General features: G+C 44.3%; 1 protein-coding gene across 4 annotated transcripts in view; it reads left to right on the top strand.

Annotated features, from left to right (window-relative positions):
- KIAA1217 overlaps positions 1-18,804 on the top strand; it is a 358,790-nt gene that overhangs the window by 218,544 nt on the left and 121,442 nt on the right. The window lies entirely within an intron of this gene.

Here is an 18,804-nt window from a genome sequence, read left to right as displayed (position 1 = left end):
CGAGCTCTAAAATAGATACTACAGAACTGGAATAAAAAACGATGCACAGAGGCAAGTCAGGGCTCTGCGCCAAGAGGGATGATGAGTGCAGGTATCACACATCATCAGACAGATTTATCAGAGCAGAGGTCAGGTCTGTTCCAGCTAATAAGTAGAGTATATCTCTTAATCATTGATGGGAGGTAGTGAGGCAGCCTGCATCCCTCTACGAGTGACGGTGAAGGCTTAGATTTCTGCTTGAGGATGTGCCAAGCTTACAGATTCTTTAAAAATAGTAATGATTAGGAAACAGAATGGCATGGGTAGGGAGACTGCCTTACTCTCTTCCCTGCCATCTTTCACTTGCCATTCAGTGATGGCAGCTAGTGCCATCAGCCACTATTCCTGATGGGCAAGCAGAGGCATAGGGTGAGGTGAAGGGAAGATTGAGCTGGGCTAGCCTTCCTCATATGTTCAGAACTTCCACGCCCTTCTCACTAGGGAGAGACAAGCACAGACATGCCTAAGAATAACGATTTTATTGTTTATACCCCCGCCACTTCTGGCTGCAAAACAGAAAAATACTAATAAAATGTCAGACATGAAAAACTTCCCTGAACAGGGCTGCCTTCAGATGTTTTCTAAAAGTTGTGCAATTCTTTGTCTCCCTGACATCTGATGGGAGGGCGTTCCACAGGGAAGGTACCACTGCAGAGAAGGCCCTCTGCCTGGTTTCCTGTAACTTTACTTCTTGCAGTGAAGGAACCACCAGAAGACCCTCGGAAGTGGATCTCAGTGTCTGGGCTGAATGATGGAGGTGGAGACACTCCTTCAGGTATACTAGGCCGAGGTCATTTAGGGCTTTAAAGGTGAGAACCAGCACTTTGAATTGTGCTCAGAAATGTACTGGGAGCCAGTGAAGATCCTTTAGGCCTGGTGTTATAAGGTCCCGGCGGCCACTCCCAGTCTGGTGTCTAGCTGCTGCATTTTGGATTAGTTGTCATTTCCTAGTCACCTTCAAAGGTAGCCCCACGCAGAGCACACCCCAGTAATTCAAGTGGGAGATAACCAGAGCATATAGCACTCTGGCGAGACAGTCTGCGGGCAGGTAGGGACCATCTGAATCCGTCTCACCTCCTTGCGGAGGGGCAGGGTTGCGGAGAAGTCTAGTTGCACCAGAAAGTGATCTAACCATGACACTTCTGTTGATACTGCATTTCTCAATGCTGTGAGCCAGTGTGGTGTAGTGGTTAAGAGCGGTAGACTCGTAATCTGGGGAACTGGGTTCGCGTCTCCATTCCTCCACATGCAGCTGCTTGGTGACCTTGGGCCAGTCACACTTCTCTGAAGTCTCTCAGCCCCACTCACCTCACAGAGTGTTTGTTGTGGGGGAGGAAGGGAAAGAAAAATGTTAAGCCGCTTTGAGACTCCTTAAAGGGAGTGAAAGGCGGGATATGAAATCCAAACTCCTCCTCCTCCTCCTCCTCCTCCTCCTCCTCTTCTTCTTCTTCTTCTTCTTCTTCTTCTTCTTCTTCTTCTTCTTCATGGAACCCTTTCCAAGCATAGAACCTCCACATAAAGGAGGGATGGGGGAGTCTGTAGTGCTTCATATGTTGATGGACTATGATTCCCATCAGCACTGACCATTCCTAGCAACAATATGTGGAGGCTCATTGTTTCTCCTCCCTGCTATAAAGTGGGTTTAGACATGTGAAAAGCAGTGATAACAATTACACCAAGAGGAGCCAGTGAGCTCCTTGGCTGAGTAGGTATTTACCGTATTTTTTGCTCTATAAGACTCACTTTTTCCCTCCTAAAAAGTAAGGGGTAATGTGTGTGTGTCTTATGGAGCGAATGCAGGCTGCACCGCTATCCCAGAAGCCAGAACAGCAAGAGCGATCCCTCTTGCTGTTCTGGCTTCTGGGATTCAGAATATTTTTTTCCTGTTTTCCTCCTCCAAAAACTAGGTGCGTCTTGTGGTCTGGTGCGTCTTATAGAGCGAAAAATATGGTATACACTGATCTCCTTGGTCCTAGGCAGATGCTTAGTTTAACCACTATCCCAGGATATGCTCCTTCAATCTTAGGTATGGTAGAAGGAGGTTCCATAGCCTACTCATTTATCTTTTCATTGTGTGCTTGTTTTCCCCCAAGATCTCAGTTACTGGAGTCTATGAAAGTCTTCCTGGATCTGCCTTCTCGGGGTTGAAAATAGGTGTTGTCACAAATGCAACAACCTTTGTTGCATGTAGGGGTTTTTTGGGGGTAAAGATTTATTAAAGCAGGAAAAGCCATTTATGTAGCCATAAAAAAAATGCATTCAGGTCAAACAGCAGAGTAAGGGCTACACTCATCACTAATCCTATACATCACCGGCTTGTTTCTAGCATGACATAAATAACAAGCTTTCAAACGGCAGCCCCCTGAGACTTACGGCAGCACTTGCAAACTAACACGATCCCTTTATGGCTACTTCATCTTGATGGCCTGCACTTTGTAAACCTTAAGCACCAAGATGCATTGCCTGTTTCTGTACCAAAGACTTGGGATGATTTACGTACAGCACCACAGTGGAGAATTATCAGTGGAGATTCCATATGTGTTTGTGGAATCTACACACATATAAAAACATATAAAAACTGTTCCGAAAATGCTTTTTTAAAAAAAATGCATTGAATTTTCCATAAGGCTCACCATCGCCATCTAGTGTCACATTGTAAAGGTAAAGGGACCTCTGACCATTAGGTCCAGTCGTGACCAACTCTGGGGTTGCAGCGCTCATCTCGCTTTATTGGATGAGGGAGCCGGCGTACAGCTTCCAGGTCATGTGGCCAGCATGACTAAGCCGCTTCTGGCGAACCAGAGCAGCACATGGAAACGCCGTTTACCTTCCCGCCAGAGCGGTACCTATTTATCTACTTGCTCTTTGACGTGCTTTCGAACTGCTAGGTTGGCAGGAGCAGGGACCGAACAATGGGAGCTCACCTCGTTGCGGGGATTCGAACCGCTGACCTTCTGATCGGCAAGTCCTAGGCTCTGTGGTTTAACCCACAGCGCCATCCGCGTCCCAGTGTCACATTGTATATTGCGCTTAAAGCACACTTGAAACATTTTATTTATAGCTGAGTCCTGTAATTTGATTGCTGAGAACCATAAGCACCTACTGTAGCTAATCTTCCCACCACCACCATGTTACGAAGGGAAAGGTTTTTTGTACAGCACACACACACACCCCATTTATACAAGGGTTATGTTCTTAGTGAACTCGCATAGATTTGAAACCCCATAGTTGTGCACATATTGAACACGCATAAATGGAGGGGGGTTTGCCTGTATAGAAAGCCATGACCTTGTCTCCACTCTCCTGCCCAGCCTTTATTCCACTTGTGCTGTGTTGGCTGCTATTGGAAAGGCTATTCTTCATGGGAGCTGTAGTCAGGAGCCATTTAGAGTCAGGTAAGGGACCCAATGTGGGGAAAGATCCAGTCAGTGGGTGGCTCCATGCATTAGTATTCAAATCTCCTTCCTATTAGCAGCCTACCAAATGGCAACTAATGCCATATGGTTCATATTAAAGCAGCTTCCTTATGGTGGCCATAAAATGCAGATGAACCTCAGTAAAGAAGGTCTTCTCATGCCTTTATTTAGTGGACCCCAATTTGCACTGGCTCAATCCTCTAGTGCAGCAATGTATTCAAAATAATCACTCTACCTATATGCTTGCTGTTCTGGGGAAGCTACATGCAGGATGTTCCTTTTGGCAGATCAGGGGGTATATGTAGTAGCCTGGAATCTTGTTCAGGCCCAGAATTCATCTTTCCTACCTCCAAACTACTTTTAAAAAATCTTGGAGGCTGCGCATTCCCCCTGGTCAAAAGCCAATGTCTGCTCAAGGATGTCCTCCATCAGCAAATTCCTGACATATTTGTTTGTTTAACCATATATTAATGTTTGTAGCCTTTTTTTTTTAAGGCCTAAAGAGGACCTCGAAGCAGCATGCGGCAAAACCAATAAATGCAATAAATGCCAGTTTAATGTGCCATTGGTAGGGCTGGAGTGTTTCATTGATTTAATCCAACTGAACTCAGCTGACTCCTGGAGCAAAGTGAGCCAGGTTGGAGGGATCCGGGTGCTGCTCAAGTTGGGTTGAGACAACCCTGGTTCACGGCAGGTCAGGTTGGGTGGCCCACAGCTGTTAGGGGGTGGGGCTTCAGGCAGTTTCACATTTTTCCAGTTTTAAGTTCAGTTCTCCATATTGTGTCAGAAGGTACACATTAGGTTTGCGAGTCTACAGATTTTTTTTTGGGGGGGTGCCCCTCGAAAAATAAGTAGGGTAGCCTTCCAGGCAACCTGATACATAAATAATCCCCTCTTTTTATTCATATATTCAGAATCATGTTTATTATGATTTATACAAATTGGGATTCGTGAATTGATCTAATCAACCAAAGCTCATGTATTTCACCAAGATTAATTGGTTTGTCGTAGTTTGGTTTTGATTTAGCAGTAGTGTTTTGCTGTATCTGATGTTTTTTCACTACTTATTGTACATTGCTCAGATGTGTAGGCATATGGTGGCTAATAAATTTAATTAATAATATCATATAATCAGATTTGGTTGGGCAATAGCTCTAGTCAAGTCCTTGGAAGCAAACGTCTTCAGGAGCCAGATGGGTAAGAACAGTAACAGCTCCTAGATAATGCTAACTATGTCATCATATATGCCTTAAGGTTCTGGTGGCTGGAGAGTGCAAGTCAAGGAAAGGAACACACTATTTGGGGGCTGTTCAGGGTTCCTCTTGAAGAAGCATCAACAATTCAGCCATTGCACGTCAGTGGGCTGGATATACTGATCTAGTTTATCTTGCATTCTTCATCCTCCCAAAGCTCACAAACGATTGAAGAAGTGTGTTGTTAAAACTTGCCCAGTGCTAAAACCTTCACTTCTGAAAGAAAGGCTTCTTGGCCTGGTGGCAGACGTCTCCCCCATGCCCTGTGCGAGATCGCGCCTATTCCTCTTCCTTTGAAGTAGCTGCCAGAATCGTGGGACCATCCCGGAATGCTCCATTCCCAGAAAAGCCTCATACCCTTGAGAGTTGAGACTGTGTGTTGCAAATAGGAATTATCTGATGAAGACAGAAAGGTAGGTGGGCGGGAAAGCAATGTGTTGGAGCTGGAATCGAGCTCCTGGGTGTCCTTGGTCTCATGACACTGAATGCCTGCTGTGAAAAACTCTCACGTGGGTGTTGTTGTTTTAAAATACTGCGTGCATTCATGCCTAGGCATTTGCGCTGCGCTTATCCTTGGTATCAGAATGATTGTGGGGTGGCTGCAAGCCTGGCAGAGCATCCCACCCACTTGCGTTTCATACCGCAGGGCCAAGAAACAAACGTTTATGGTTTGACTCTACAAAATATGTAATGCTCTCTACAGGATTAGATTCTGTTTGTGAGTTCCCACGGTAGAGATCTTGGCATCTGCCCAGAAGTATGCTATAAGACAAGTTCCCTCTGTAGCAAGCTTAAAGCCTCTGGGTGATATACACATCACAAATTGGTTGTGACTTACTTCTGCCTACCCCAGGCACTGAAGGATTCCATGGACAAAGAGCTTTGTTGCTCCTCTCTGGGCTGAGATGGTCCATGGAAGACCAGGGTGGAATCCAAGATTGTGCAAACAGCATTTCACCTTCCTCTCCTTGCCCCTTACAGCCTCCTGCATCGTCCAGAAATCTTCTCTGAAGTGTCCTCTGAATCTCAGGAGCAGATTTTGTGGGTGCATGCACCCAGATTCCTATGAATGCATATTCAGTGAAAGAGAGGTACATATCTGACATTCCTTTTCTTATACAGTGGTACCTCGGGATGTGAACAGGATCCGTTCTAGAGCCCCGTTCGCATCCTGAATAGAAAGTAAGATGTGACAGTGTGTCTGCACGTGCATGGGTTGTGTTTCGCCACTTCCGCGCATGACATCATTTTGACCGTCTGCACATGCGTGAGCGGCAAAACCCGGAAGTAACGCGCTCCATTACTTCCAGGTCGCTGCAGAGTGCAATCCAAAAATACTTATCCTGAAGCATATTTATCCCGAGGTATGACTGTACTGAGGCTCACTGTGTGCAGCCTCCTGCCACCACTGAACATTGTTGAAGGCTCTTTTCTGCCTGCTGTATGCTATACCAGTTTTATTCTGCTGTGGGCAGTCTGCTCTTTCACTGGTGGGGAAGGCCACCATCATGCCAGTGGATTTGACCCATGAGGCCATTTGAGGCAAATTATGCCCACCTTTCCTATATCCGGCAACATATGCTTGCAGCTGCAGGAAAGTTAGAGCTGCAGTTGCAAAGGAATAATCAGGCATGCCTTCTAAGGTCGCATTCACACTATACATTTTATAATGGCCCTTTTAAACAGTTGTGGCTTCTCCCAAAGAATTCTGGGAGCTGTAGTGGTGAGAACTGTTAGGAGGCCCCACACAGAGCTTGGATTCCCAGACTGCCCTGTGAAGAGGGATTGATTGCAAAACCACTCTTGAGAATGGTAACTCTGTGGGTGGGAATAAGGGTCAGCCAGGACAGCTCAGTTGGTTAGAGTGTGTTGTTGATATAACGGTTGCAGGTTTGATCCCCATATGGGACGGTTGCATATTCCTGCATTTCAAGGGGTTGGACTAGATGATCCTCAGGAGCCCCTTCCAGCTCTCAGTGCCCTTAACAAACTACTGCTCCTGAGATTCTTTGGGGGAAGCCATGACTGTCTAAAGTGGCATTATGCCATGGAGGGTCTAAGTGTGCGCCTGGTTCTTCTTTGCAGCTTTTGCTTGGGAAGCGCCAGGCATCATATGATGCCCCTGGTGTTCTCAGGTGACTGACAGATAGGAGGGTCCTAAGTGCCAATGTAAGTACGTAATTGCAGAGCAATGCGGAAATGAGATAGAGCTAACTAATGAATAAATCACATGCGAAATTCAAATGTGCTGGAAATATATTCATCTGTCCATCCCTAGTGAGTATGCTTCCCTCTTGCCTTTCACAACTGGCCTCTGGGTGTTTAACAAGCTTCTGGCAGGCCCAGAAGGTAATTTACATTGGGTGTGATTTTTTTGCATTGTTCCAGTAGGGGACACAAATTTGCATAAAATTTACATGCCCTGATTTATATGCATGGATGCAACTTTAGAGATAATTGTTGTAATTTAAACAAATGCATCTCCTCATACTCGAAAAGTTAATGTGACCTGTTCTTGCTCCATTGCCTTTCTGGGTGCTAAGTTCTTTAGCTTTTAAACTGGACTCAGACATCCTTTCAAATAGAATATGCCTTCAAGCAGGACTGTCCTGTAACAGGCTTTCAACAGAGGACTGCAAAAAAGGACACATGGTGGCCCTATCATACCTTCCAATGTGTTGAGTCTCAAAACTGGTATGCACATCTTCTTGGCCATGCTCTTGCACAAGATCACAGAGCCCAAAAGACATGTTTTTTTTGTGAGGGGGGCTGTGCTCTCACAGCACCCCAAAATGTATGTTTCCGGGTGCCACAGTCTTTTCAGGGCAAAATCAAGGTGAACAGTCATGTGAGATCACAGTGCCCCAAATGACCATTGTGCTCTCAAAGGGAAAAATGGGATGTCTTGGTTTTTCTGGGACGCTTGCAGGGTATACCCTAAGCATTGGCAAAGTTTGAAAACTGTTCATAGCTGCAGTGCAATTTTACTGGAAAAAGAGGTGCCAGAACTCATCACGAATGCCTCCCTTGTTCTCTTACAATGGCAATGGCGCTCTTCTGAGAGGTGCCCGAACTGAGTTCCCACGAGTTCCAGCTGAAAAATGCATTTAATGTATGAAATATTCAGTTTTACCGACTTGTCCAGGATTCTGAGTTGGGAGTTGACCTTGGTTAATGCAGTCCGCCCCTTGCCCAAGGTTTACAACCCACCATTGTGGCTCAAATTACAAACTTAGAGTGCACACATTTTGAAACATTTTCATTTGTTCATTTGTTTCTCTTTCTGATGCTAACGATAAGAATATTGTGTTCCCCCATGTATCCACTGTGACCGAGGCTTGCATTTAAATTAATTAAAAAGCAACTTCCTAACCGTTTTTGTCTGTGTCTAATGAGGCTCATGAGGCTACTTTTGCCCTTATCTAGATAATTGATTAATAGGTCACTTCTGAACGTTTGCTTAGTTGCTAATGATTGTGTACATTTTCACCATCCCACGGTCTACATTTCTTTACAAATGGAAAAGCAAACTGGTATCTTAAACCCTGGTATTTAAGTCCTGCTGGCTCTATCAATGGAACACAGTGGAAGAAGGGCAGAAGTCTGGATAGGCTGTGTACATTGGCCAGAATGCTGTAAAGCAAGTGTACCTGTGTACTTGGCAAGGGGACTCACATCTTGTTACTTCACACACATATGAATTAGGGCAGATATGACAATTGTTCCTCTCTTCAGCCATTATTCATGTTTGACAATTAGATTTGAAAATCCATTGAAATGCTGACCAAGACAACTTTTTAAAAGTATGTTCCTTATGCTTCCCCCCCCCCATCAGGAAACTGAAAAGTCTCCAGTTCTACAACATGGTTCTTTTATCTCTTACTTCTTATAGTCCCAGAAGTTATATCTAGGCTGCAATCCTATGCCCATTTATGAATGTCCCATTGAACTTGAGTTAGGCCTACTTCTGAGCAGACCTAGGATTGCATGGTTCGTCTCTCTTTCTCTCGTAGCACTTGAGTCACAAATAATGGCAGCTGAAAACATCCAACATAATAGGAATCAAACATGTGCGTGCATGTGTATGTTCTTGAATGGCAGCCTGGATATTACCCACTTTCCTTCGCGTGCGTGTATGTATAAAGGGGAGAGAAACACTTTATGTTGCAGAACTTCCTGTTGCACAACTTTAGATGCCTTGGAAAAAAACTCATTTGGCAATTCCCAGTCTCCCTTTTAATTAATGCAGACATAAATTGCATGAATGCAATTTAATGTGCATGTTTTGTGTTCTGTAAATAGCTAGCTGAAGCTTGGGCAGGCACTCTCCGTATCCCTACCAAGGTCCCAGGAGTTCTGGTTTGCTGTTCAAGGGACGCTGCCATTAGTGTCACTGGAGGCAGGACCAGGGAAGGGCCTATTGCTGATATCTCCCCTGGCTCACCCTGCCTTTTTTTACTGGTCACTCTGGCTCATCCCTAATTGAGACTTCCCTTGACATGCAAAAAGTGGATTCCAAGGGTCTTATTTTTGTTGGAACGATGGTGGAGAAGAGAGAGAGAGAGAGAGAGAGAGAGAGTTAAACTGGAGGGTCCCAGGGGTGCTCAGGCTTCCCCAACGCTGCTAATTGCATTTGTGTAATTCACGGGTAGTGCTGTGGTCTAAACCACAGAGCCTAGGGCTTGCCGATCAGAAGGTCGGCGGTTCGAATCCCCGTGATGGGGTGAGCTCCCGTTGCTCGATCCCTGCTCTGCCCACCTAGCAGTTCAAAAGCACATCAAGTGCAAGTAGATAAATAGGTACTGCTCCAGCGGGAAGGTAAAAGGCATTTCTGTGTTCTTCTCTGGTTCACCAGAAGTGGCTTAGTCATGCTGGCCACATGACCCGGAAGCTGTACGCCGGCTCCCTCAGCCAGTAAAGCGAGATGAGCGCTAAACCCCAGAGTCGTCTGTGACTGGACCTAACAGTCAGAGGTCCCTTAACCTTTAACTTAATGTTAATTGTATGATACCTGCATTCACATAATGAACCTTATGTCTGCTTTGGTCTCAAGCCTTGGAGTGAATCATTGTACAATTGTGAACCTGTGGTATGTTTGTGATGGTCTTATTAGCATGACTCTACTGAGTCACTGAAAACAGATGCCTGCAAGTCAATAAAAATTGCTTGCTAATAAATTCAGGCTTCCCGTGTAATCAAATAGTCTTTGAAAGCCACAGGTGCCAAGTGAGCCACTTGCAGGAGTGTTATTTGCTTAAAATGTACAATATAGATCATTTGTAAAACTGTGGGATCATTGCCTGTTTGTTCTGGAGAGTTTTGGGGTTTGTGAAACTGCCTGTGCTGGCTTGCATATAACTCCTAAACATGCACAATGAGGGCCATGGGACCAAAGCCCTGAGTTGATGTGCTTTCATCCCACAGCGTACGGAATCCTTAATATGAACTGTAATTTGGGCATATGCATCAAAAGTGCCAGTTGCAGCCGCCCAAGGCCAGTTCCAACTGGCTTTCTATTCACCAGCTTGCAGTGGCTGGCACCCACTATTTTAATTCCCACACTCCTGGGAAATTGGTCTGCGGTGATGCTATGCCCAGAGGCATTGTGGGTAAATTAAAATGGCAGGTGCAAGCAGCAGTGCTTTCTAGCCAGACTGTTGTTTTTGCTACTGCTTTGCCTGCAAAATGGCAGCAACAGAAAACACACAGGGTGTTACATACCTCAGACGCCATGAAGATACGGGCCCCCCCACCAATATCAGGGTAGCATGGCCCACCTGTGGGGCTCACCAAGGGCCCCGGAAAATCTGGTGTAAGCCCTGAATGAATAGCTTTTTCTTATTTCCATGCCTTTTAATGCATCTAGGATTTTCTCTTTGCCTGTAAGCCTGGATATTACAGACCTTCAGCACACCACCTTAATGATGGCTCCATATTGCTGACGGGTGAAGCAGTCCTGCTTCTCAATTTCCTATCTAAGTGCATTAAAGAGATTAAGACACTTTGCAAATTAAAAGCATTTTATAAATGATCAGCGGTGGCATGTTACTTGGCTTCTGTGTCAATCTCTGTTTATGCGCAGTCGTAAAATACCACACTTCCATGCAAAACTGTCTATTAAAAATAATATTTACTAGGAGTTTTATATAGAATTTTCCTTTAAAAAGATTGATGGTGATGAGAATAATTGATCTTTTGCACTTAATATGCATTAAGGTCACAGTTTAGTCCATGGATCCATTTCTGTTAATGACAGTCAAAAGAGGAGCTATTTTCAGAATCCATAAACAGACACCTTAATGTTTGGGACGTGAAATAACAAACAACTGGTAATTATTGCTTGGAAGCATGTGGGTTTTAAAATAGGAGCTAATGGCCTAAGCAATATACCTGAACACAAAGCTTCTGTGTATATTTATTTTTGTTTGTCTGCTTAGAACATTTGCTGACCAGCCAATCAACAAAGTCTCCTGGGCAGTTCAGACAAAATTCAAATGACATATAGTTAAAATGTTAGAACACCAAACATTAATTAAAACATTAAAAACATTTTTTTTAAGTCAATCAAAATCCTGCTGTAGGGTGAAGTATGCACAGTAATTTGGAATTCAGCTGACTGTATATTTCATCCTGTCTCACTGTGATACCCCTTCCCCAAATGCTATTCAAAAGGGCACTCTCTTTATGCCATTTAAACCTCAGCTCCTAATGCACACTCTTCCATTAACTCCCAAGACAGATGGATGCCAACCAACCAACCAGTGGCTTGATTGGGTGAAATAAATTATCTGGCCCCTGTTTCCTGACCCCAACTGTAACCAGTTTATACAACAGTTTTTGCTTGACTAGGATCCAAAGTGTTGGTTAATATTAGTACAAATCCACTTAGTTGGTCTTTAAGGTGCTACTGGAAGGAATTTTTTTATTTAGTACAAATCCAGCTATTCCTACACTGATTCTGGTCAAAGCCCCTCATCTACCTCTTCCCCCACCCTAATGGAAATTTTGGGTCCTTGAGTAGGGTTCGCCAAAGTCAACAGAGAAGGAGAATCTCTCTCCCCCCCCCCCAGGGATTTTGGGATCTGTAGTTCCATTCCCAAAATAATATCTGTGCCTGGGATCTAAGAGCGCCTGCTACTACTTCTGCTACCTTTCTCTGCCCCAAGATACATTTTCAAGCCTTTTAATGTGCTTAGTTGGAACACTTGAAGGCTCTTCTTGGGTACAAACCGGAGAGCAATAGCTCATCCCTACTTACAGTCATCCGAGAGGATTGCAATGACTAGCCTGTACAACTGAGTTCTTTAAACATCTTAGGTGTAATCCCACGAACTTAAATGTGTGAAGTGATTCTTGCACTAAGAAGTGGAGACAAGAGGCAGTGGCTGATAGGGCTGCTGTTGTTGTTTTTTCCAGATGTATAACAACAGCTTCTTTTCAGTAGCAGCAGCAATTGACATTTTAGTTCTTTCAGGCTCTATTAGTGCAGCTTTTGGTGTTCTTAAGTAGCAAATGCTGTGTAGTTGCAACAGGTTGGCGCAAACTGAATCTGTTATAGCTGCAGAATTTTAGTGCTTTGTGTAATAAAAACAGTCAAGAAGTCTTGAACTGACACAGCACATGTCTCTAATGGAAGGAGTCACTGGCACATGGCAGGGATCAATGGGGTTTTTAATAATGGGTTTGGCGTGCACATGTTGGAAGAGGAAAGTTGGGTGATATTTTTCTCTTGGGAGAAGAACCTTTCAAGTTTGCTCTTGTCTGATTTAACCCCCTAAGGGTGAAAGGCAAATAATAAATGGAAAGATGCCACGAAGCCAGACCTGATCAAGCCAGTTTTCTCCGGCATTCTCTCGCTGTTGCTTTTTAAATGCTTCCTTGGAAATTTTTAGAGATCCACCCAGATTCTTTTACATCATGGAATTGAAAATTCTGCTGACTCCCCCTTGTTTCTGGTTTGTTTCTTTTATATTTGGAGATGGTGGTTGGGGGGGTTTACTGACATTTGAACTGATCCTTTTTAATGTGAGCCACCCTGCGCTTCCATTGGCAGGATACAAGAGCAACGACTGCATGAGAATATCGCTTGTGTCAAATAGGGTGCTTTCACACAAAACTGGAAGTACAGGAAATGCTTCCTCAAAAGGGAGGTAGAGAACTTTGCATTGCATAACCCTTTCTGTATGGAACAAACTGACTGTTTTTTATATGATAGGTCCTCTGGCCTTCTGTATAGAATTCCAGGGGGTAATGCACCTTGTGCACACATCTGTATCCTTTGTCTTTTGCTGCTTCAATTCAGTACAGTTGTACCTTGGTTCACGAACTCCTTTCAAGTCAACCGTTTTGGCTCCCAAACACCACAAACCCAGAAGTGAGTGTTCCAGTTTGCAGACGTTCTTTGGAACCCAAACATCCGATGCGGCTGCCGATTGACTGTGGGAAGCTCCTGCAGCCAATCAGAAGTCGCACCTTGGTTTCCAAATGTTTTGGAAGTTGAATGGACTTCCAGAACGGATTCCGCTTGACTTCCAAGATACCACTGTACTCCATTGTTTTCGTTGCTAAGGCAAGGATGGGGAACCTGTGGTCCCCCAATGTTGGACGACAATTCCTAACATTCCCAGTCATTGGCTATATTAATTGAGGCTAATGGGAGTCTCAACAACATGGGGGGGGCCTCTTGTTCCCCATGCCCATGATAGGTGCACTGCAGTGTCTCCATAAACTAGTTTCTTCCTTTTCCATGCTCAAATACAACAGGAAGGGTTGTGATGAGTGCATGCATGTATTTCAAATATCTGCTTTCATTTAAAGCAATCCAGAGGGATGTCTTGTACTATTAATAGTTGGGAGGAAAGTTTAGATGTAAACAGTTTTCATTCTGTAATTAGTTCCCTTTGATCATTTGGGATCCGTTTTGTCATTGCAAACGTATATTTGGAAATCTTAAGAAAAGCTCTGTCATATAAATGTTGCTGTTGGCCCTCTCATTCAAAGCATTTCATATAAGCAAGATTATCTGGCAGGTATCAAGGCAGATTTTCTTTGTAGCTTTCTTGATGTATCTGACAGCAAAGCTGGCTTTTGACTTCATACATTCAGTGGCATTGCTACTTTGTAGTGAATGTGCCAGGCAAATCCCTTTGGTGATTAGCAAGATGATTCAGGAAGACATATGTGATGCTTTATTATGGACTCTTAGCAAAAGAACGGGACTAAAATTAAAAACACCCGCAACAGTAGCGCCATTCTATTCTGTGATATTATGGTTGCTGATTAAGTACTTCAGCCTATGTTGCCCACATTCGAAGACTGTATATATTCAAATACTGCCCTGCCAGATCAACATACAATACCTGATATCAGGAGATCAATCATGCAGAGTAATGCTGGCCAGCTGCCAAGGCTGGGCACCAGAGGCTTTGCACAAAGTAGTCAGGAGGACTGGAGGGTAAGTCAGAACGAAACGACAGACAACACTAGAGGCAGGAGCAAGGAGCAAGCCAGGAGTTAGGAAGAAAGAGAAGCATATTAGGAGCACACCAGAGCCCAGGAAGAACTCACTGAAAATTTTCAATATGCAGTCTGATAACAAGCAAACTAATCAAACTAATCTAAAATGAAAATAAAGAACAAAGAAACAAAGAAAAAGAGGTGGTCTATTAAGGAAGTATTGTGTAGAATTCAGCATTACACTCTTCCAATTGCTTTATCTGTGCAAGCATTCCAGCTTCTCACCTCACCTCCTGTGCCATTTTGGGGGTTCTTCTGACCCTCCCAAGCCAATTTCAGAGGGACAGGGGATGTGCAGGGAAAGGAAAGTGGAAGGAGCCTTGTTGTGCAATCAGAAGTCCTTGCACAAGGATTCCACTGGTGGGGCTGGTTATGTAAATTCCGTCCATTGACCTTACTCTGAATGGACTTGGCTTGCTCATTTCCACACCAACATATACCCTTCTCTGATTGGTTTTTAGAGTGTTGGCTAGGATCATCCATTCACTATGCAATACCTGATTGGCCAGGATCACCCATGTGACTGGTGTAGACGTACATTCCCCTGCTATCTCCCAAAGACATGGCTTTCAGATTGTGTCTGAACACTTGCAAGGCACTTGAATTTTCTGAACTGAATTTCCAGGAGTGGTTCCCCGCCTTCCCCCTTAAAAACAAAAACAAAAACCTGGATGCAAATTCTGAAAGGAAGCTAGCTCAGGAGGGATTCCCACCTGCTGAAAGGCATCCCTTTTGTAATTACACATCTGGAGGAAACATTCATTGTGACAGGTTCCTGCTCACAAGCCGCTAAACGTAACCTCTAGGAGCAACCGACGGCCGTTTCTGTGGGCCACTGCCATTCCCAGAGAGAATCTGGAGTGTGACACAGAGTTTACCCTGAACAGAATGGCATTAGAAGTGCTGTTTGCTATTATCCTCTATTGCCTCCCCTCAGGATTTCAAGCAGCCAGGCTATTACACTGGGATTTTGCAGATTTTGCTTCGCAGAACTGACGAATTAACTTCAGGGTGTCTCGTGTGGCTGGATTATTGGCTGTCTGTTATATAGATGGTGACACCACCCTTGGCTGCCGGGGACGATAAAAAATGAATACAATATTTGTGTTTCTTTATAAATGTTGATGCATTTGGCTTAAAACAATTCTGTGCTTGGCAGCGTAATAAAGTGTGGGAGGCTTTGAGACTGAAAGCTCTCATTATGGCAGTCGCAGGGTAAACTGTGCTGAGAAGGACTCATTAAACTGAAAACAAAAGACACCAACTGGCCAATTAAACAGGGTATGTATGGGTACGCTACGCTCTTTAAACTGAATGTTGAGCTGCTACCAGGATGGGTCCTTCACTTGTAACCTGAGCAGCCAAAGTTTATTAGTTTTAAGATGGAGATATTCTTCAGCAGTCGTAGGACTGGTAGATCTAAATATATCTTGAGATATGTCACTGGAGGCAGTAATAAGCTCAGGGTGCTTCCGAACTGTCTCTCTTTGGGGTGAGGGATTCTGTCACATACCTGCACGTTCAGGTTGTGCAGTTAAAGTTGATTTGGCGCTCTTGTGCAACAAATGCTCTTCCCCCAAAAGATCTGGCTTTGTGTGATAAAGGAAGCGACCGGGAATTGCCTTGGAAAGTGTAGGATAATCTAACAAATCCCTGCAAGCAAATCCAAATGATTGCTCAGTAAATTACCAATGTCATCTACAGTGGTACCACGGGTTACATACGCTTCAGGTTACAGACTCCGCTAACCCAGAAATAGTACCTCAGGTTAAGAACTTTGCTTCAGGGTGAGAACAGAAATCGTGCTCTGGCGGTGCGGCGGCAGCAGGAGGCCCCATTAGCTAAAGTGGTGTTTCAGGTTAAGAACACTTTCAGGTTAAGAACAGACCTCTGGAATGAATTAAGTACTTAACCCGAGGTGCCACTGTAATGGGGAAAACACAGAGACAAAGCAATCTTCCACTTTTTTCCCTTAGGTAAAGGTAAAGGTCCAGTCGTGGCCGACTCTGGGGTTGTGGTGCTCATCTCGCTTTATTGGCTGAGGGCAGTGGCGTAGCGTGGGGGGTGCAGGGGGGGCGGCCGCACCGGGCGCAACATCTGGGGGTTAGGGTTAGGGGGCGCAAATCCACGGGTTAGGGGGCGCAAATTACTTGCCTTGCCCCGGGTGCTGACAACCCACGCTACGCCACTGGCTGAGGGAGCCGGTGTACAGCTTCTGGGTCATGTGGCCAGCATGACTAAGCCGCTTCTGGCGAACCAGAGCAGTGCATGGAAACGCCGTTTACCTTCCCGCTGGAGGGTACCTATTTATCTACTTGCACTTTGACGTGCTTTCGAACTGCTAGGTTGGCAGGAGCAGGGACCGAGCAATGGGAGCTCACCCCGTCACAGTTTTTTTGCATAATGCAGCATCAAATCTTGAGTTTGCCCAACCTGACTTTTAGGTTGTATTCAAAAAGTGCTGCTGGGTTTTTTGGGGGCGGGGACCTCTACATACCTCTACAATACAATATTTTGTATTGTAGAGGTATGTATGTGTTTGAATTACAACCTTTTTTGTAAACAATTGAGAGACTGCCTTGGTATTATATCATAAACACATAAAAAAATAAAAGTTTACACTTGTTGGGGAACTTCCTTCATTCAAGTGTACCTGTATAATATACACATGTTTCCAAATCCATTCATGGTTTTCATTTTTACCCCTTCTTAGAACCCCCCCCCTCCAATTTGCACAGTTGTTATAATTCAGTTTCTTGAAGAAGGAATGTGTTCTCTCGTTTTGGCTCACATTTCCCCACTGCAGTAAATTAATGCAACATGATCCATGGTTCATGTGGGTGTGGCTTGGGAATCGGATCATAGCTCAGTGCGTCGAAGATATGCCTTGTAAGGAGAAGGCCTCAGGTTCAATCTTTGACATTACCAGCTAAAAGAATCAAGGAAGAGGAGATGTAGGGGAGGGGAACCTGCCTAATAACCCGGAGGACCGTGGAGAGTTAGAAAAAAACAATAACAAGGAACTAGATGGTGGACAAATAGGTTGACTTAATATAAGGCAGCTTCCTAGATTCCTCCTGCTAATGGGATTGCATATAGATTTAAGCCCTTTAAGCCAATTTCTATTAATGATATTGCCTTAAGGCACTGTTTCCTCAAACACAGGTCTCCAGATGTTGCTGCACTACAACTCCCATCATCCTTAGCTTAGCAGGACCAGTGGTCAGGGATGATGGGAGTTGTAGTCCAACAGTAGCAGGATACCTGAGTTTGAGAAACACTGTCTTAAGGTGTGGGTTAAGTGAGACCAAGAGGGAGCATGCTGAAGAAGCCCCCACCCCCCACCCTAAAAAGGAGTAATTTTTGCGTGGAACACAAGCCAATCAAGACTGTGCATGGAAGAGTAGATGATGTGCAAACTCTGCAATTCTGGCATTCTGGTTTCCTCTCTCATGTTTACCTCTCCTAGGCTCACTTTGCATTTCGACTGCTTATTAATAGAGTAGCTATTAAGGCGCCTTCTGTGCTTGGTCTTACAGAGTAGATAGAACCACTTACTGTGTGGCCTTTTTTATTTTTAGTAACTATCATAGTAAAGTATCCTCTGAATGTGTTTACTTTACATGTCTGAAGCCAAAATTTGCCAAGTATGTTAGTCCACAAGCACTGTGTAGTCTAGAAATGGCTAGAACTATAAGTTATTATAAACAGAGTGCCTTGGAAGGCATTCATATAATATAGCTATTTATGGAGATTTACCCATTGCGAATTTGGTTCAGTGCCCAGTAATGTATATGTGGTTATTTTATTTTTAAAAAAAAAATGCCTGCGGATTCACTGAAAGACAAAATATATATTCAATCTTTCCCACTGAATGTATGTTTGTTAATTAGAACTTCAGCTTATCCAAATAATTCCACCTCGCTTAATCTGCTCTCCATATGTAGCCCTTTCAGCTAAGAACACATTGAGGTTTAATTGAATCAGTGCCATAGAATAAATACATAATGCATGGATCTGTGCAGTTTTGTATCCTAATGACTTTGAACAGATTTATTAGGAACTATTACAATAATTTAATGAGGGAAATATTTTAAGCGTCTTCTGGAAACACTGTTTCTCTATAATGCAAAATTTAATATATTGCATTAATTTTTCATGAGGACCTGGCATTTTATAGTTGCCAGGTAACTTGGTTGTGTTCGTGTCCGACTGTGAGTTGTGGACGGGTGTGTGTGTGCCTTCATTCAGTGCTTGTACCTCCTTAAAACCTTGAGCATAGGAAGCTGCCTTATTGTCAGGGACAGGCAGGGCTCTGAAGAGTGTGGGGCAGAGGCAGGGGACTAGGGGGGATGACCCAAGAGAGGACACCAGTGATGTATGGGGTTTGGCGCCACCTACAAGGCAAGACCAAGGGCAGCAGGAGGAGGAAGAGTCAAGGCAGTCCAAGAAGGAGGAAGGTGGAAGGAAAAGAGGCTATTCTGGTGAGAGACAGGTTAGTAGACCTTCTGGTGCCCTGCTGTCTCCTAGAACTTGATATGCGAAGAGCAGCAGCAGTGACTTCCGTACAGGAGAAGTCT

Source organism: Podarcis liolepis (genome assembly GCF_965112155.1).
Source record: "Podarcis liolepis genome assembly, chromosome: 12".
In the NCBI taxonomy this organism is placed as follows: domain Eukaryota; kingdom Metazoa; phylum Chordata; class Lepidosauria; order Squamata; family Lacertidae; genus Podarcis; species Podarcis liolepis.
The sequence above is the reverse complement of the archived record's forward strand: the minus strand, read 5'-3'. Positions and strand labels throughout refer to the sequence as shown.